The sequence below is a fragment of the Haliotis asinina genome, chromosome 8 (genome assembly GCF_037392515.1).
Source record: "Haliotis asinina isolate JCU_RB_2024 chromosome 8, JCU_Hal_asi_v2, whole genome shotgun sequence".
NCBI lineage: Eukaryota > Metazoa > Mollusca > Gastropoda > Lepetellida > Haliotidae > Haliotis > Haliotis asinina.
Window position 1 is genome coordinate 17,040,065 of NC_090287.1, and position 17,571 is coordinate 17,057,635.

General features: G+C 39.2%; 1 long non-coding RNA gene across 1 annotated transcript; it reads left to right on the forward strand.

The window, feature by feature from the left end:
* Nucleotides 1-12,047: 12,047 nt before the first annotated feature.
* On the forward strand, nucleotides 12,048-14,655 carry LOC137294817 (uncharacterized). Its single transcript, XR_010957542.1, has 3 exons — nucleotides 12,048-12,150; nucleotides 13,119-13,306; nucleotides 14,489-14,655. It is a non-coding gene; the product is annotated as an uncharacterized lncRNA (long non-coding RNA).
* Nucleotides 14,656-17,571: the final 2,916 nt, after the last annotated feature.

The following is a 17,571-nucleotide window of genomic DNA, read 5'->3' on the forward strand; positions in this document are numbered from 1 at the left end:
ATAAAACGTTACTGTTCCCAAAAGTGCCTCCCAAACACTGCACACGTCAGGCCGAACACATATTATATCCGTTTGATATCCGTATGATATCCGTATCCATTACATCACCACTGTGTAACTATTTCTTGTTTCGTTTCATTTAACCAAATGTATAGCTTTTTTACCCAGCACTTTGTTAATGTATGCAACCAAATCGACGCACGCAAGAAGAACCTGAATGAATGATTCAAATACGAAGCAAATGATGCCTATGATGAACCAACAAAATAACTCAATTTGGTCAGATTGGAAAAATGAGAACATATCGACCGAAAATTGGGATTTAATTGTCACAAAATAATATTAGGAACCAGCTCTGAAATTCTGGAGAGGATGCCACAACCTGAATCGCTTAAGGCATTCCAATTCCTTAAGACAAAATAGCAAATCTTTGACTTCAAAGCAGCTCGTAATTACAAGGAAATGAGACTACTGGGTTTTCTATTAAGCCGATAGTGTAACAATATTGTGATTTTCCGCCGAAAGAGACAAATGAATCCGAGCGAACATCACATCATTAATTGAAACGCCATCTTTCGAGACAAAAGGAAATATCTAATACTGTCTTTATCCCAGAACTCTTCCAAACAAATACTTAATGAGACGTTCCGAAACATATTTCTCACGGATCTGTCGTTTTTCTGTTCTGAACTTAGCGTGCGGACTGACCATCAAGGCAACCAGACGACGCTGCAGTGGTCAAGAATACTTCGCTGACCACTGGGAAGAATGAGTAGAAGAACAGAACATTGACTGGCGTGTCCATTGTCCATTTCAGCGTTTTGGAAATGAAATTCCGCTTTTGCCGCCTGAAACCGGTTTCTGTTAGTAACAATTTGTCAATGGTTAATGGTTCATCACGAAGTACTACATCTTTCACGTCGTTATCAATGTAAATACCGATATGAAAACTAATTATTCCTGATTACTTTCTTTGAAATAATGGAAACTGTTCCAAAGTTTTGCCATTTCATCACCGTGCTTCAGTTTGTTTACCTGTTACCAAGGAGACAGGTCTTGAAATAACTTTCATATCCGCACTGACTGGCATGTAATTGCATCATTTCTGTTTAATCCAAATCATTAGAAAGAAAAAGAAAGTACTTATCATGCACCAATTACCATTTCTTTGGAACAGAGCAGGAAGTCATATAAATGAATGTGCATATTAACAGACTTTTGAAAAACATCATCATGAAAGATAACAATATTCTACCTATTTTGATTGGTTGATGGTTCTAGATGCAGTATACAAACTTATCGAAACTAAACATGGGCATTAGTCGTGTACAGAACCGAAAAAGGTGATTGATTATGGATATTTTAAAATATATGTTAAAATAAAATATGAACATGCGTGGTTTGTCTTCGTTATAAAAACAACCTCAAATATGATCTTTAACCTTCTGCATTTTGTGGAGTAAACAGTGTCTTTCTCTGTCATTTTTATGGAACATTTACGTTAATCGCAGAATATAAGTGTTCTCACAGTGGCAGTCCTGGTTGTACTATTTTATGCTTTGTTTGTTGTTTAATGTTTGCTTAAAGACTGCCAGTGATTAATCGAATCTGGATAAGACAACCATGTGATTGATATTGTGGAAAATAAATAAGATCCATATTTGAATACGGATACCCTGCTTTCACCTCTTCACTTTAATCTTGAAAGATTTTCATGTGAATTATAACTTTTATCGTATTTTACACATTTCTGGTTTCCAATATTTAACTTTGGTACAGTCATTAGAACGGAGGGCACGTATTGTCTAATGAGTGAGTGGTTTCAGTTGTCTGACATTACTCTTCTCTAAGGTTAAGTTACAGACACGTTTAATCAAATATCATGTGTTTCCCTTATAATTTGGGTATTAAGACAACGTAGCTATTACCACTGACATTTTCTTGCAAACCTCTTTGATCAATAGTCAAATCAAAACCGGCAATTGTTACACGTGCAATTAAAACAAAATCGAAAGCGAAAAATTGAAGTTTTTCTCGACATCTTATTGTCGACAAACGTTAGAACCTTGACAAGTTTGGGTGTTGGTTGTGAAACTGCTTGGACAAGAAGAGAAGTTTTAATTAAAGCAAAAAAATGGTTAATAGATTTGAACCTCGTTTAACCATATTAAATATCCATTTAAATCTCACATTTCGTTATCAGTTTACAATCGTGATGTTTCTTAAAACAATTTTTAAATGTCCTGTATGGTTGATCAGGAGGCTTTTTGAGCTCGTGAGAACTTTCCAGGTGTATCGGGTGTTGACTACAATACTATAAAGTTGCTTTGATTTTAACGAGGCACAGAATCCAATGTTCGTGACTTTCTGACCAAAGCGGAAACCTCCAGAGCATTCTGCAACAAACGACAGTAGTGATCTCTTGAAAAATTAATTCATTAACCCTTACACCAGTTTTATGCAAACAAATAGATTTCTTATGAATTGTATACCCTCTTTGTAACCAGACAGCGTTATCGCCGCTATGATTTGACATCTCGATAACAGGCTCCTTCTCCATAATGAGCACGTTTTATTGTAAATCTCAGTAAACGATCTGAAAAATATCTTTAGGAAGGGTTACTGCAAGGAACTATATTGATCCCGTTACTGTTAGTGTTAATGTGATAAAATCTTATATCCTCCAATGTCCGTAATGATTTACAAATGGCTTTATATTGAAACGTAGTCGGTGCTTAGTTATTGACCAACTTTACAGAACTATACGCATGTATGCGAGTCAGAATGCTTTCAAATCAAGACTTGGCATTCACTCAATAATGCCCCAGAGCACCTAACATAGGTGTACACTGCAACTGTAAAATAAGCATTGAAGAATTCACAAGAATTGATAATCAAATGCTAAACGATTTGACTGCACGACCTGGGACAAGTGGTTATCAACTGATATTAAATGAAGTTTTAAGAAACTAATTCTGTGAATGATACCCTTTTCCTAAAGAATATGAATTTTCAAAAACATCAATTTCTTCAGATTTCTTTCAAGCAGTGGGTGTACAACGAGGTAAGATTGCTTGCTTATAAAGATTGATATATTTCGTTTTTCTTCACATATTATAATATTTCATAAATGGATGGAATATCAAACATACGAAATGGCCTGACAGGATGACAGATGTTACTCTGTTTCTTTAGTCCGCGCATTCTATAATATTTTATCGTGACCCATCGCCCCTGTAGTTCTAAAAGGCAAATGTAAATTTCGTTAATTGGAAAGGAAATACATTAACCCATTTAGGCATAGGATCTTAGATTTTCATCAAATTTTGTCAGATAGTATATTTGGGCAAGCAATTACAGGAAAGGGGTGTAATTTTACCATTAACTAAAATTTCCCATATTTTGTTCACACTACAATAGTGCGTCCTAAAATTGGACGGTATTCACAAATGGGTACAGTTTTCTTTTTTTAGCAGTTGGGTAGGTGCATTCACACACGAGTCAATCAAAATGGCAGCAGCTGTGTATGCGTCTTTTGCAGAGGAAGTGAAGGGCCTTGTGTAGTTCTTGGCATGTTATATCATATATTACATGGGTAAAATACAATGATAGCTATAGTTGGCTTGATGAACTGGTACATTTCAGTCTGAGTATATCATGAAAGGCTTTAGTTGTAAATTACCATTACTTTTCTTCATTGAAGTATTTGTTGCCTGTGATAGTTTATCCCGTTAGTGACATTTATAATCTTTCTGTCAGACTTTGTGTACATCCAGGATGGCGACATCACGGTACATAAATCCGCGATGTATGCCTTTTTAGCATAGGGTCTTACATCACCATCATTTTTTTCTGGGCTGGTTCATTTGGCAAACAATGCAAAAAGTGCGTCCTATAAAAGGGACAATATGCAGATGAGTGAACTTAAATTAGGTGATATAATAGGCTTGGCGGGGTAAACCAACCTCTTTAATCTTAAAATCGACTCTTGTCATTTGAAAGCTTTCATGGAATAAAACAAAGCTGATGCCATAATTGCTCCAGTTCCTTAACCTGGACGTGACCATACCTGTCCTTCATATTATCGACCAATTTCACTAGTAACTAGCTGCGTTTGCAAAACCACGGAACGAATGTAATTGATTAGTTTGGCACTTAGAAACCAATAGTCTACTTGCTGGCATACAATGTGGTTTATGTAAGAAACAGAAGTAAAGATTTAAATGATTTAGTATGACATACTAACACATTCTTACCCAAGGCCCTTCACTTCCTCCAGATATGTGTATGAATGCACCTACCTGACACTGTAAAATAATCCTATATCCATGGTTTTTATATGTGAGGAGCAGCAGAGGACTTAGGGAACCATTCATCAACTATGATAATTAGTTCATCAGAAAACATTTTATGGGATCAAGAATGATCATGAAATGTTCGGATTCAATTTGAAAATACACACAGTTGCCCATAAAAGCCAGTTTGATTGTATCCCATGAAGGATTTTAGATTAAAAGACTCACATTTTAGATTTAACAGGTTGATCCCCCACCACCTAAGCGTAATATATTATCGAATTTAAGGTCACTTATCTGCATATCGTCCCATGTATATTTTTCTATTTGAACAACGAATGTTTTAAACACATTCTAATGAACTTACATAGGTAAAATAGGGACAAATGAAAAAAATAAATCATCGAACGTCACACTTCGCCCTACTGGAAGGTGAGCTACCTCGCCACTGGAAGTGGCCATTCTTAAAAAACGTGAACTCAACAAGTAATGTGAATGGTTCAGCCACTAAACATTTTCATCAAGCAAGTTTCTATCTTAAACAAAAGGAGATCTAGAGAAATGGTTTTTTAAAGTACCCGTCCCAAAATGGGACGGTATGCACAAATGGGCTAAAACACACACACAAATATATGTAGATATTATTTAATGGTCTGAAACAGAAGATATGACGATAAGATGTGCCGATAAGAAGTGAATATTCCATATGCACATCAACACTTAACGTGTCAACTAAAATTTGTGCACAGGAACCAGGCCAAGACAAGTCTTCCAATGGAAAGTAATTACGCATATAGTACAGTTCTGAAGGTGTGTAGATACCATTTGGATGTGATATTCACAATGACAATGTAAATGGGTAATAACTAAACATACTATGAATCACACTAGTACGATGAGTTTGTGACAGTAAGTGTCCCAAGATAAATATTTGTCATTATTATTATTTCACTCTGATCAACAAAGCGACCTGAGAATAATGACTAGTCCGTGTGAAAGTATGAGAGAAGCACAGAGATGATCCTGTGGTGTGTGTATCAGCCGCTACCAGCAATTTAAACACATGGCAATTTAGACACAAGCAATTGACTTCACTCTTCACATTGGAAATCAAACCTGGACTTCGATGTGATGATTTGACTAAGATGCCTTTACTTTGAGCAACGGTCTCAGGAACTTATTTAACTGCCACTATTTAAATGGCGTGAATTGTTACAACGACAAAGACGTATCAAGACGTTGCTCTGCTTTTGCATGTGCCGCCATGTTTCAACGGCAAAGACTATCCAGACATTGCTCTGCTTTTGCATGTGCCGCCATGTTTCAACGGCAAAGACGGATCGAGACGTTGCTCTGTCTTTGCGTGTGGCGACTTGTTTCAACCGCAAAAACGGTTGCAGACGTTGCCCTGCGTTGGCGTGTGGATAGACAGTACAGGTTTCACTGTGTAAGTTACTCGATTATCCCTGTGCAAAGATAACCTTCAAGAATGGCAATTCCCATCATACATGTCTCTATGCTGTTACACAGATGGAAACTGTAATCACCTTCCTTTGAGGTGTTGAGGAACCTGAGTGTTTTCTCGACACACGCCAAACAAATGGTATTCAAGGTTTTGAAGTTGTCCTCCTCGCAGTCAGCATGATTTGACCCTTTGATGTGTCATCCAATTTCATCGTCTATATTGTCCACAGTTATACCAGATCTGACTTTAGTACTATAAGTCATGTCATGTGACTCACTGAATTTGACATTTCTTTAAAAGACCCACATGCCATGAAGAGTATAGAGAAGAGTAAAGTTATATGTTTATACCTGTTACGCGTGTTTGCGTTAAACAAGTCTTCTATATGGCGACTGTTGCCCAGTATATGCGGTTTCATTCTCAGAGTTGTAATTTAAGACTTCAATGAAACACACGTGAAAGTGAACGATATTTATGACTGATCATTACTCAGGTGTCCAATGTTTTACAGACTGGTTATTTCCCATGATGTCGGCCGAACCACTCGCTATGTTGATAGAAAAACGCGGCGATGTGAACTGAACACCTTTGTTGTGGAAAACATACTGGTTAGAATACATGCTCACTATTATGCAGGCAGCTTTTGGACAGAGACTGTTATGGTTTGTGACGTACACTGATGTAGTTAAAGACACACACACGAACACAGTGAGATACACTTTTATAGTTAAAGACACACATTGAACTCATAAACATGCGCTGATGCAATTGAATACATATGTATAAACACGGAGACATCAACTATTGTTTGATTTTTAACTCAACCCTCAGCACGGTTGGAGGGTCCAATGATTGACATCATGAGCATCGATCACGCATTTGGGACCCCAATGCATCCCACAGTAACGTCAGCAACACTGAATACCCGAACTACGACAAGCATGGGTTGTTGAAGACCAATTCTAACCTGAATTATCATCAAACAATATAGATGGATTCATTCCGGTACCCAGTCCTTGGGTACACCTATAGTCTAATGATGGAAATGATAACAGAGAGGAATACAGTCATGGCCACCAGGTGCTTGAAAGACTTGTGTTCGGATGTGTCGTGACAGATGTCTTAAGCATTACTACAAGAGATCGCTCAACAAACAACATTTTTCGGTGATCACAGCAGCAACTGAATAACATTATGCGATTCCAACGTCAAAGATGCCGTCTGACAACAGAATAATTGTGCAAACGCATATGCATGCTTGAAGCTAGGTTCACACAACATAGCGTTTGCAAACGTCTTTTGTCCCAGACAGAATACCATGGAAGCAGGATATTGGATGGCGTATGTACCCGCCAACTATGTTTATCCTGATTGTCGGACGATGTCATCACTGAGTTCTTGACTGCCACAAACCCCAGAAATAACCCGCGGAAAGGCAGTGGCGTGAGCGTTTCTTCTCAGAAGTTCAATCGTGCACGGGAGGCACGTCTGCGGAATGGTAATACTGTCCTCACCAGATCGAGACTTCAGTGAACATAGTACCCGAGTGTGACATTGACGAAGAGTCTAAACACAGCCGAACATCACCACTATGGAGGAGTCTCAATCATAGTTTTGGGCTGGATCGGTAGAACCGATCTCTGTATCCTACAACGGGGCACCAGACATGGTTTCGCAACGATAACATTCTGGATCTGCACGATGGTGCAACGTATTAAGTTCTCGTCGCTATCCAAAAGCCTCCGACTAGATATTTACTCGGTGTTTGGGACAGAAGATCACAGTGGGTTCTAAAAGTCACACTCGTGGAATATAGAGTTATGGAAATGTGTGTACTAAAGCGTTGAGCGAGCCGATTACAAAAAATTTCAGCCAAGTCAATTCTGTCTTCACTGAGTAACCGACTCAGCAATTGTTCCGTTTATAAGACCACACTGACATTATTACCAAGAAAGTGATGCAGTCAGTTCCTGATGTGTGTGCATAGATATTATTGTTGCTTAGTCTCACACTTGGATGGTAGCAGCGGTGGCGTCCCTATCCACAAAATTTACAAAAACCTTTCTGGATAAGGTTTAAACAGAGCCAGATCATCATCAGAGATTTTGATCCTGCTGGGAATTTTGAACTTTTGGTGCTAGTCGAATAAAGTTTTCTCTTGTTTTGTACTCAGTTCTTCATGCTTGTAATTTGCTTTTGGTGTTAAACCTTATTATGCAAGTACGTGATAATTACACGTTCTTCATGCTTGTAATTTGGTTTTGGTGTTAAACCCTATTATGTAAGTACATGATAATTACGCGTTCTTCGTGTCTGTGTTTCTTCCAAGGGTCGCTCACTTCTCCAAGGCACTGATTAAACTTCCTCAAGATCTTATGTATAAACCTCTGGTATATGTTTGCAGCATGAATTCAACATCATTCGATTCTATTTATGCTTAGAACATATCAGTCAATGCGTGTATAAGGCTGTAGGGTGACATACACAAGCAGTGAAATCTAAAACAGTTCTTTGTGGTCAATATTCATGTTCCTAAATGTGAAATAAACTGATAATAACAGTGACAATTTATTGTTGTCGAGGCAAGAGCGTTTGATAAAATAGAACGACAGAATCATGGTCGCATCGAACATATGTCGTATAGGAGGGATCGTGCTAGCATCTGAAGACCTGGATAGTGAAGACATGGATAGTGAAGACATGGATGTAAACGAGCACTGGACCCCGGGATCGTTGTTCCAAAACTACGTCCTGCGTTTATGGTGGTTTTCAAATACATTCAAGAACCTGAAAGTATTCTTGACGTGAACCATTATTGACTCATGTGTTTAACAGACCTACTGGAACTACTTTTCATCAAACAGTCGATTACATCATTAAGTATACGTGTGATCGTCCATATATCTCGAATACATCAACCCAGCGCTGGGCAGCATTGATAGATGACTGGAAACAAAGGCAAAACGCAAAGAAATTACAAGCATGAGTGGTGGTAATTGTTCACACAATGCCGCTCTACCGTCCACTCTTACCAAACTCCACACCATGCTATTTTAAAGCGCTTTTTAATCTCCAGTTTCATACTCCCAAAACTTTGTAGAATCAAAAGAGTGATGAAAATTTGTTAAATGGGGCAGTCATATAGGTTTTGAGAAATCTCAATGAGAACGCGGATTATACAGGTGTTGCTATAATCAGCGAATATACGTACACATGAAGTATGATGAATAACTGCCAAGCAGATCCTGCTAGCTCTGTCATGGATATTTACGTGAATCAACTGGTAGTAAAATGATACAGAGTTTCAGAACAGACTCCTGTTTATCCGTTTCACTGTCATTCCAAACAGACATGTTAAGAATATTATTATTTTGAATAATTAGACATCATTCTTCTATTTGTTTCATTAACGGATGTAAATCTGGGGTAAAGAAGGTATCCCGTTTCGGTATGGGTTCGTGTAATGTCGTGGACCTGTGACAAAAACTCCATTATGCTGATAAAGCGGCACGTACGATCAGCGGGAGTCGGTGCTAAAACAAAGCAGTAAGAAACTGATTTTGCAAAGAGAATTCTTCATATGAAGTTACAGGGTAAAACTAGTTTGACGTCTATTTTTAAATTTCCTCTGCTTTCCCTTTCTGTTCACAACTTGCAAATTTAATAAAATATTAAATGAGGGATGCTTACTTGAGCTGCCAGTGTTCATATGCATTTCAGCATTCGCCAAAACGTCACTAAGAAACCATAAAAGGCACATGGTAAGCCGAAAAACATGCGGTATCATACATTGTAAAAAGGCAAAAGTTGTGTTTTTGTTATTGGTTTTTGCCTGGAAAAGAGGACATCATCATGCCACGACTGAGTGTCACCAATCGAACCATCGCCACAGGAACTGAAGCTGGGCGGTCGCAGTCTGCAGTTGCCCGACATTTCAACGTGCGTTAGAACACCATGTCTAGCCTTTGGGATCGTATCCTGTTGACCAATTTCGCCTATGATCGCCCGAGAAGCGACCGTCCAAGACCACTACATCCAGACTGCCCACTTGTCACACCAGCACAGAGAAGCACATGTCTGGTTTGAGAAGAATTTACGACCAAACTGTCAGGAATCGATTGCGTGAACTTGGGATTCGACCAAGAAGGACAGTTGTCGCCACTGTTTTCAGAGGGGATTTCCATTGGCGCAATAGTTTGCGGTGGAGTCCGGAACTGGAACCTTAGAAACTGGAGGCGAGTCTGGTTCACGATTTCTTCATCACTATTGTGAAGGGGGACAACATGTTTACTGTCGAAGAAATGGACGTTTTGCCCCTCACTTCATTCGACAGGTCGACAGATTCGGCTTCTTCACATAGAGCACGCGTCACGGTCCGCTACCTTGACAATTCTGAAGTCAATGTCTTGCCAAGGCCTTCCCGATCATCTGATCTAAACCCGATAGGACACCTATGCGATGAACTCGTGTCTACGTCAGTGACCATACCAAGTACTGACTTGTACGTCATCTTGTAGACTCAAGACACACAACAATAAAGACGTTGTTTTCGTCTCTGTCAAACTCTGTGTCTATAAACATTTTCAACATAGAAGTTACATTCAAGAACTGATCTAAAACTAATGTGATTCTTTTAAAATGGCCTGTGTGGTACCAGCAGGTTTATTTTAGGACTGTACATAGTTTTTCTAGTCAAACACAAGACACACAGAGATGTGTAATCTTTATCAGTCGACATGGAAAATGCCATCATCAAAGGATGCAAAAAATGACTGATCGTTGTAGTGTGAGAACATAAGGTGCATGACTGTCTTTGTTTGGACTAAAAAGATTTAGCGTCATGTTTTACATTTGTGTTTAACTGATGTAGTTTTCAAACAGTGTTTACATGCATCCTTCAATAATTCTGAGGGGAAATCTGGACATGACATTCTAAAAATATTTCCTGTCAGTTATATCAGTGACATTGATGTTGAAAGAAAAACCGATGGGAGTCAGTGACTTCTGACTGAAAAGTGTTTTGAAGTATATTGATTGCTGACTGAACAGTTTTGTACTATGATCCACTGATTGCTGACTGAACAGTTTTGTACTATGATCCACTGATTGCTGACTGAATAGTTTTGTACTGTGATCCACTGATTGCTGACTGAATAGTTTTGTACTATAATCCACTGATCGCTGACTGAATAGTTTTGTACTATGATCCACTGATTGCTGACTGAACAGTTTTGTACTATGATCCACTGATTGCTGACTGAACAGTTTTGTACTATGATCCACTGATTGCTGACTGAATAGTTTTGCCATACCCTCAGAGCACTTTGAACTCTGACAGAGACCCAAAGTCATGGTTTATACAGTGAGCCACCTCGACGTTTTATTCACGACATGCACGGTATTAAATTGCCACGCAGGAGTGACATGCTTCAGTGTATAATTAACCTACAAAAATATTTCTGTAAAATATTTCTTAGATGTAGTAAATTTTGGTATACTTACTGAACAGTGTTGGGATGCAGTGTAGCAACAGCTGACTGAACAATGTTGTACTGTGGTCCAATGATTTCTGCCTGAACACTGATTGCTGACAGAACAGTGTTGTACTGTAGTGTAGTGATAGCTAACTGAACAGTTTTGTACTATTGCAAATACTGACTGAACATTGTTGTACTGTGGTATAATGATTGCTGACGGAATATTGTACTGTAGCATTTGGGGCTGCAGTGTACCAATTGCTGACTGACCAGTGTTGTAATGTAAGTGTTGTACTGACAGGCAAAAGAAAGTATATATGGTTTGCAAGAGGTCATTATCATTGACCCAGAGTACATAGACACGTAGACATACCACACTGGTGTTAACAACATCTGTACTCAGCCTGAGCTGAAAGCATACTACAGATACAAACACGCAGGTACGCATATAAGCAGGTACAAACTTATACATTTTCACTATCATCACTGTAGTATCCTGCATGTCAACCCCTAGCATCAATACAGGCACGCAGCCTCCTTCTGGCCGAATACATCAAACGTCGGACAAGGTCACGTGGTATGCGACGCCATTTGTCCTGGAGAGCTCCTATTCTGTGGTGGATTAGGGCGTTTCCGCACACGTATGTCTGGTGCGTCCCAAATGTGCCCGATCGGAAACATGTCTGGAGAACGTTATGGCCACTGTAGAACGTTCACGTTGTTCCTCTCGTCGCTGCAAACGACGAACAACTCGGACCGAACGTAGTCTGTGACGTCTGTGTTCAGGGGTCAACACCTGCCCTTTGAAGGTTCCACTACACTATATCAATATCACATGCTGCCCGAGCGAGGACCGTATGGAAACAACTCAAACGGACAGAGGCCTGTGACAGCTGTGATTGGATGAAATAGTGTAAGATGTGTATGTGTTTTAAAAGCACATCCACCCTGTTATTAAAACTGACCACAATTTTAAGTATTTAGTGCTGTCATTTTTATCACCATGGGTTATGCTTATGTGTGTACCTATATTTTGAAGTAGGTGACATTCGGTGCGGAGCTGGGGGTTGATGTGTTCCGCTTCCTGTGCTTGGCAAATGTGCCGGACAAGTTGGCCACAACTTGTGTTTTATTGTAGTTTAGAGGCCAGACTGTGCCCATGTGTATATGGAATGGCTGTTGATAGCCTGGATATTTTTAAAAAAAATATAAGGTTACTATAGAAGTCTATGGGAAAACATTTGGTGTTGTGTAACCTGTAGGGTTCGAGCACATTTCAGTAATTCATACTTTACATGCTTTCCTGTGTTTATTTCACCATGGAAACAAGTCAGTATGAATGTGGAGGCAAATTTAAAGGTAATGGGAGTAAAGATGGGGCTGTATTGAGTGGAATAGATTGTTCTAGTGTTGTGAATATGAACGTTGCTTCGTTTTGAGGCCAAACAGTGGTAATAGACCCCTATGGTGAGTTCTACCTTTGATTAATGGTTACCTGCTTCTAAATTTGTTGGAACTGATGAATTTGACAACAAAGTAAGCGAAAATCAACACTATTATAACAATGTGAGTGTCTGAGGTTATCCCCTGAGGGTCAAATTAAAGTTAAATGATAAGAAAATCATGAAATATGTTCATTGCACAGCAGAACATGTCACAAACCCTTGTTTTAAATGTAAACATTGAAGCATATGGTCAGTTCTGTCTGTCTGACCCATTTTGCATGTGAATCAACTTAATTTTCTTTCCTTATTTTAAAAAAAATCCCCCTTTTTAACACATATGACTTTCAAAATTATTTTTTGTTTTATCTGCAACTGTCTCATTGCTGTTTTGGATTTTATGATTTGACATTTAATATAATAGCAACATTATTTTCAGCTTGCAGAATGCCTGTTGATGAATGGGGAGGTGTGTATGCACACATACAGCAGAAACAGAAGCCTTCACATACAATGTGGTATTTCGACAAGCCGGTCTGAAGTCTGTTGTTGACTGCGTCTAATCAAGCACACGCCCTTTTCTTCGATATGTCTTACCACCTTGTAGCAGTTGCAGTACTTGGATATGTAGGTACATACAGTACATTTAAGTACCCCAGTCCAGTTAAAACACCACAATGTCTGACTGGTAACTTCCCCCACTCGGTCGTCGTCATCCATTGGAAGTTTCTGACCATGATCTCTTAATGCCTCACTGTGCAGTATTTCTTTTTGCCAGACATGAATTAAGGGCTGTACATGAACCCAAGAAGTTGATTAGATGTAAATAATAACAATTGACCCTTGTAGAGTGGGTCTGACCAGAAATTTTATTGACATGAGAGTGTGTGATGTCTTTAAATTATCTCCCTTGTTTACCCATATACAATATGTCTTCTTGTCACCCAGTAACCCATAAATTATTGCAGAGAAACACTGGTTTTAGCTGATACTGTCAAATACTGTTAACTGTGAATAGAAATATTCAGTTTTGGGCAGGTTAACCAATAAATTTCCAAAATTATGAGGATATTTCCACTTTGTACCCTCTAAACTGGCTTATACATGAAACTGTCAAGTCTAACAACCTCAAAACAATTCACAGTAAATAGTTTTGATTTCCTGGAAGTTTTTAAAAGTCTTAGCTTGATGAATCAATAGAGTCAAGCATAAGTTCCTATCATGCTGTGGTCAAAAAGTGATTTCATCTGTTTAAGGGGTCATTTGCCTTGATCGACGAACAGGCGGCAGGGTACTCTGATCAGTGTTCCAGACAGCTAGGCATTATGCATCTCCTCACTTAGTACTTTTTGACAAACTTCATCAACCAGCCTTACATATGTCAAGATTCTAAAGCTGCTTAATGTGAAATCTCCCCAATATCTGGCCTATAGTCCATGATTTTGGTCGTTCAAAATATGTTCTGGGTTGATATGATCTAGGCAGCCCCAGTCATGTATGGAATCAACCCATGACCCCCTTCTTTTGTGAAATAGGAGTGAACTCCCATGGTATATACATGATTTGAAAACTTTCTCTATGAAAGCAGAAATGCATTTTTGCAAAGCTTTGATGAAGTAGACATGATGTAACTCTTACACCTCTATCAGTGCAGCAAATCTCTTTATTCTTTTGCCATAATAGATATGTTGGACAGAAAAAAATATTGAGGTTTCATGCAGTTTTATTTTTTTTCTGAGAAGTTTCATGTATGTACAGTACATAAATCACAGATTGGCCTTGTGCAGATGCAGACCATTTTTTCTACAGGTTCCACTACACTATATCAATATCACATGCTGCCCGAGCGAGGACCGTATGGAAACAACTCAAACGGACAGAGGCCTGTGACAGCTGTGATTGGATGAAATAGTGTAAGATGTGTATGTGTTTTAAAAGCACATCCACCCTGTTATTAAAACTGACCACAATTTTAAGTATTTAGTGCTGTCATTTTTATCACCATGGGTTATGCTTATGTGTGTACCTATATTTTGAAGTAGGTGACATTCGGTGCGGAGCTGGGGGTTGATGTGTTCCGCTTCCTGTGCTTGGCAAATGTGCCGGACAAGTTGGCCACAACTTGTGTTTTATTGTAGTTTAGAGGCCAGACTGTGCCCATGTGTACATGGAATGGCTGTTGATAGCCTGGATATTTTTAAAAAAAATATAAGGTTACTATAGAAGTCTATGGGAAAACATTTGGTGTTGTGTAACCTGTAGGGTCTGCAGGCTCTGATACCTTCCTCCCGAAGACGTCTAGCCATGGTGTATCGACTGACACGGTGATCAAGGGAATTCACCGCTGATGACGGTACCGTTTCTCAGGTGTAACGTCCTCAAATGTCACGCTTCATCCAGTGATGTTACTCGTGGTCTCCCACTTCCTGGTCTGCCCTGTATCTGGCCCGTTTGCATGTAGCGTTTCAGCAGTCTAGACACTGTTACACTGGTGCAGCAAGGTTCTTGCAACGTTGGCGTGTGTCGAACACATCTGAGCATACCTGACCTTTCACGTTTCAACTGCTGATAGTCGTGGCGTATCTGTGGTGATGTTTTTCAAGCTGCATGTGCAACCTGTCCGCACATTCATACCCTCAGAGCACTTTGAACTCTGACAGAGACCCAAAGTCATGGTTTAGCCACCTAGACGTTTTATTCACGACATGCACGGTATTAAATTGCCACGCAGGAGTGACATGTTTCAGTGTATAATTAACCTACAAAAATATATCTGTAAAATATTTCTGAGATATAGTAAATTTTGGTATACTTACTGAACAGTGTTGGGATGCAGTGTAGCAACTGTTGACTGAACAATGTTGTACTGTGGTCCAATGATTTCTGCCTGAACAGTGCTGTGCTGTAGTGTAGCAATTGCTGCCTGAACACTTTTGTACTGTAGTGTAACAGTTGCTGGCCGAACAGTTTTTGACTGTGATCCACTGATAGCTGATTGTACTGTGATCCTGTGATTGCTGACAGAACAGTGTTGTGCTGTAGTGTACCAGTTGCTCCTTCAACAGTATTGTACTTTAGTGTAGCAATAGCTGACTGAACAGTATTGTACTTTAGTGTAGCAATAGCTGACTGAACAGTATTGTACTTTAGTGTAGCAATAGCTGACTGAACAGTATTGTACTTTAGTGTAGCAATAGCTGACTGAACAGTATTGTACTTTAGTGTAGCAATAGCTGACTGAACAGTATTGTACTTTAGTGTAGCAACAATACAATAGAATTATTTGTTTCTCGTCATAATCGAGTTCCAATCTAAAAGGAATAATACTAAAGGCAAATAGTTATCATGCGATTTGGGTTAAACCGCATAATTCAATGTCTCCATTTCCCACCCCCAATAGAAATGAAGGTCACGGGACTATCGTTTCACGTTTATTATACCTACAGTTCAGTGGCGAATCCACATTGCTTTTCAAAGAATATGCAGCCGATTTGTGCATATGTGTGAGTGAGTTTAGTTTTACGCCGCACTCAGCAATATTCCAGCTATATGGCGGCGGTCTGTAAATAATCGAGTCAGGACCAGGCAATCCAGTGGTCAACAACATGAGCATCGATCTGCGCAATTGGGAACCAACGACAAGTGTCAACCAAGTCAGCGAGTCTGACCACCCGACAGGCATAGTCGCCTTGTATGGCAAGCATGGGTTGCTGTAAGCCTATTCTACCCCGGGACATTCACGGACATTCACGGCCTTGTATGTGTAAAACGAGTAGGCAGGGCGCGTACACATCCTTCTGATTTGTTCCATAACAAAACGGCATGGGTGTACACTTGGATGAATGAGTGAGGGAGTATTGTTTTACGGCGTTTTTAACAATATTCCGGCGGTTACTACTGAATGAGAGAAATGAATACAATTGTTTACTGACCCGTATACTAAAATGAAGAATTTCTCTGATATGAAAACATTCCCCGTACCTTCTAAAACCTTCTGATTCGATTGTTAATCACTTAACTAACTTCCGTTACACAGCACATAGTTCCTATGACACAAGACCAAACACATTGTTTTGACCCTGACTGCCTAGTACACACGGGAAGTTGCTAGTCTAGGGGAAACAACTCCGACTTAAATCAAAACATGATTTTTTTCCAACTTAGAATTCCCTTGATGTTACCAGTTCTGGGTCGCTTGATATACATATGTACATCAAGAGTTACACTTAACGCATTTTGACTTCTAGTACCTCACAGAGTGTCATTTAGTAGCTAAATAAGAAAAGAAAGAATAATAAAAACATTTACACAAATATATTTAAACTGTTTGAACCGTACGTAAAATATTCGAAAAGAGCCACTGGCTGAAGATCAAACGCGCAGGGAACAGTGCATCTGTCTAGCCGCTTTGCTTAGGGTATAGCTCTGGATCTTGAAAACAATAGTTTCTTCGTTTTCAATTGGACATCCAGTGTCAAGACAACAGACTTGTAATTTGAATACAACAATACAACAGTGTATACAATATAAAGGGTATACAGCTGTATAACAGGGTATCTAGCAATACCGCAGGTCACATAGCTCGTCATAGTTTGAATATGGATACATGTGCAACTGCATGTCCTCAAATTGTTACCACGACTCTGTTTTGAAGGTCGGAAAATTCACTAGTCATTTCTACTATCAAATTTCATGATAAGCGGTGTACTGAGAATTGTATTGGTGATCGTTGAAATAAGGCAACACTGGTCACGGAGAATAGTTGGATTGGCAACATGTTTGGCAGCTTCACACCTGAGAGTTTCCCTGACTTTATTTCTGACCCACCACGAAGCACGTGCAATACATGTTGTCACACCTTTCGAAAGTGACTCAAAATGGCATATGTTCAC